Source organism: Carlito syrichta, unplaced genomic scaffold, assembly GCF_000164805.1.
Source record: "Carlito syrichta isolate Samal-C Ts95f unplaced genomic scaffold, Tarsius_syrichta-2.0.1 Scaffold126553, whole genome shotgun sequence".
NCBI lineage: Eukaryota > Metazoa > Chordata > Mammalia > Primates > Tarsiidae > Carlito > Carlito syrichta.
The window spans coordinates 132,401-136,295 of NW_007070649.1; positions in this window are offsets into that span (position 1 = coordinate 132,401).

The following is a 3,895-nucleotide window of genomic DNA, read 5'->3' on the forward strand; positions in this document are numbered from 1 at the left end:
CGGCGAGACCTCGGGCCGGCTCTCCGCACCGGGCGCGCGCAGCGGGCACCACGCCCTCGCGGTTCCTAAGAACCCCGAGCGCCTTGGGCTTGGCTCAGGCTTCCCTGGCCCGGGAAACTCTGGAGGAGGGCTGCTTTCGCCAGAGACGTTTGTTTCCCACGGTGTTCCGGCCAGAAGTCGGTTGCCGTGTCCAAGACATGGTTCCCGACCGATCAACGCGTATTTGAAATAAGGCGCAGAGACCAAAGGATATTCATCCTAAACAGGCACGTGTCGGTGTCGGTGTAGGGTAGCTAAGGAGTAGTAACACTGCCAGGTGCTGGTAGGCAAAGACAGAGGAAGGTGGGAGACCGGGAGGGACCCGAGAGAGCAGGATAGTGTGGGCGCAAGTCACCAGCCTCAAGGCCCGCGGTGGAGCGTGCACTCCTGGACATGCGTGTCCCGTGACTGAAAGGGTGGGGAGACTTCCTTTCACATCAGAAGTGTGCTAGCACTGTTGGAACCCCTGTGAGATGACACGGGTAGGTCACTACCTGAACTGCACGTGGGCCGAGGCTGGCACCGTTGGGAAGCAAAGGGTACGTGCAGAGCCAGGGTTCTGGACGTGAAGCAGGGCGGAATAAACTGCACGATGGCTTGAGGAGGGAAAGACTTTTTGGACGCAGTAAAAGGTAGAAATGGAAACAGGAAACCTGTTGGAAGGCCCTTTTCCAGATCGCATCAGGACGGGTGATTAAAACAGGGCCAAGAATGGTTGTGCTGTGATCACCGTACAAGCACACCTAGCTGAATGAGCCAGGCGAGGCAAAATCCAGCCCATCTCCCAGTGGCCATGCGCTGTGCCCTGGGACAAAGGGATGCCCTCTTTGTCAATTCACACGAAGGTACCATATTCCTGCCCAACTGCATTTCCGCTGCAGTAGGCACCTTTTGCTCATTTGCTTGATGGGCCTGTGAACCTGCATTGGGAGTTTTGTGATTCTTCACAGTGTATTGGTGTGAGTCCCCTATCCAGTCATGATGTGGAGGCAAGGCATGACACCCCAGAGCTGTGACACGAGGCAGCTTTTGGCTTGATATGACAATTTGGGCTGGGCGCTGTTGCTCATACCTGTAGTCCCAGCACTTTGGGAGGCTGAGGTGGGAGGATTGTTTGGGTCCAGGAGTTCAAGACCAGCCTAAGCAACATCGCGAGCCCTCATCTCTATAAAAACCAAGAAAACCCAAATCTGACTCGTTCCTAAAACAGTATTACCCTTACCCCGGGACAGAGCTCCCTGTGAGAGAGGGGCTCTTCATGGTAGCTGGTAGGGGGCACTTGCAATTCTCCTAAGTAGGACCAGGTGCCTTTAAAAATGCCATCCAACTCTAATGTTATGCAAGTTTAGTTGTTATGTTCCAGCCAGGACAGCTCTTAAAATAGGCTTAGCAGGAGATGAGATTTCAAGTGCTGATTCTGTGGTGGAATGACTTTAGGGCAGGTATGTATAACCTCCACTTCCCCATGTCACAAGTGATTTCACAACTCTTAGCCAAAGCAGTGCTGTAAAAATAGTTTATTTGTTTAAGAAAAAAATACTGTAGTTGAAAAGTACCTTCCTTCTGGGATTTTCAAATTCTTTGCACATTTCCTTGTATTCTTCCAGGCAGCAGAAACAGTGGACATGAGAAAATGGATGAACATAAAGCTTTTTATACACTTAACATAACCAGTGTAACCAGTCTCGTTCTGCGGGCTGAGAAGGCAGAAGAGCCATTTAATTTAAAAGGTTTTTGCTTCTAACCTCACTCCAACTCCTGGAGAAATCTAGGATGGGTGACTATGGCTTTATGACCATCTGATTCCTCAGGGACAGGATAGAATTCAAGGGAGTTTAAATGCTTGAAGTAATTGTCAGTATTGTATTCCAATCAACTCTCCCAGAAGGCTGAGGTAGGAAGGCAGCCTGGACTTCCTGCTTTTTCTGCACACAAAGGCCTCCTTCACCCTTGCCAGCTTGCTGGGGACCCATTGCTGCCCTGCCACCCACAGATCCTGTCAAATGCACAGCAGGAGACTCACCACCCCAAAGGGCTTCCTCCGCCCATGTGGGCTCATCACTAGTTGGCAGTGCCCCTCAGCACGGACTAAGGAGTGTTCCTTCCAGGAGGCTCTTCCACAGGGAGAAACAAGTATTGCCCACGTTGGGCCCGCGGGCTGGCCGGGCTCCAGAGGCTTCTACTTTTCATTCCGTACAAAAAGCCTCACGTTCTTTGCATTACATTCTTCAAAGACTTTCATGCTTGCCAACTGGCTACAACTCAAGCTTTGGTGTTTACTCTTGCACAGCCCAAAGCCCCTGCAAACCCAGGTTTCTTCTATCAGTGACATCACCCATTATGGCCCAGGAACCACAAACCTTAAAATATTGGTTTAGGCTGGGTACAGTGGCTATAATCCCATCACTTTGGGAGGTGAAGGTGAGAGGACTGCCTGAGCCCACAGGTTCGAGACCAGCCTGGGAAACATGGTGAGACCATGTCTCTACAATAAATAAAAAAATTAGCTGGGTGTGGCAGTGCATGCCTGTCGTTCCAGCTACCTGGAAGGCTGAAGCAGAAGGATGACTCGAGCCCAGCCGGTTGAGGCTGTGGTGGCCGTGAGCGTGCCACTGCACTTCAGCCTGGACGACAGAGTGAGACTCAAACTCAAAAAAAAAAAGACATAGGCATAACCTGAGTGAAGAACACGCCATATTGAGTGGGCACAATAGAGCTATCAGATTTTTGTTGTTGTTGTTAGAGTCTCACTCCATTACCCAGGCTGGAGTGCAGTGGCATGCTCACGGCCATCCCAGCATTGACCCACTGGGCTCAGGCGATCCTTCCTCAGCATTCCAAATAACTGTAATTACAGGCATGTGCCACCATGCCTGGCTAATTTCTTGATTTATTGTGGAGATGAGGTCTTGCCAAGTTGCCCAAACTGGTCTCAAATCCATGGACTCAGGCAATCCTCTCACCTCAGTCTCCCAAAGTGCTGGGATTACAGGCTTGAGCCACTGCACCCATCCTCAGACTTTTTTTTAAAGACGGTCAAGAACATATCTTGTCAAATGAGTGTCAATTCTGAAGCAGCCTGCTGGAAAGTTCCACTTAGTCCAACACTATTGCCACTGTCCAACACAGCATGAGGCCGTTCTTTCTGGGGCATCTGTGGGAAATACTCTGAAACATACTCCTTGATGGGAAGCACTAATTTTGGAAACAGTTTGTAAAAGATGTCTAGAGGCAGGCCTGGTGAATATACTGGATGGTGTCATCTTTAACCAAGATAAAGGGTGGTGGGACACAATGGGGCTGAGCCGTAGGGCTGTTCACTGGCCTAGGACCATCCTCAACAGGCATTTCAGACATGCCCCCAAGCAATGGCTGTGTCACCTCTCCTGGGTCAGCTCTGAAGGACCTCTCATTCTTTTTTTTAATTTTTAAAATTTTTATTTATTTATTTATTTATTTATTTGAGTCGGAGTCTCACTGTCACCCAGACTGGAGTGCAGTGGCCACTCCCGGCCACCGCAAACTCGACCTGCTGGGCTCCAACAATCGTTCCGCCTCAGCCTTCCAAGTAGCCGGAATTACAGGCATGCGCTACCATGCCCGGCTGATTTTTTGATTTATTGTAGAGATGAGTCTCGCTCCCCAGGCGGGTCTTGAACCTGCGGGCTCAGGCAATCCACTCACCTCAGCTTTCCAAAGGCGCGGAATTACAGGCTGAGTCACTGAGCCTGGCAGAACTTCTTTTTTTTGAGATGGAGTTTCACTGTCATCCAGGCTGGAGTGCAGTGGCACGCTCACAGCCACCACAGCCTGGACCTGCTGGGCTCAGGTGATCCTTCCGCCTCAGGCTTTCAAG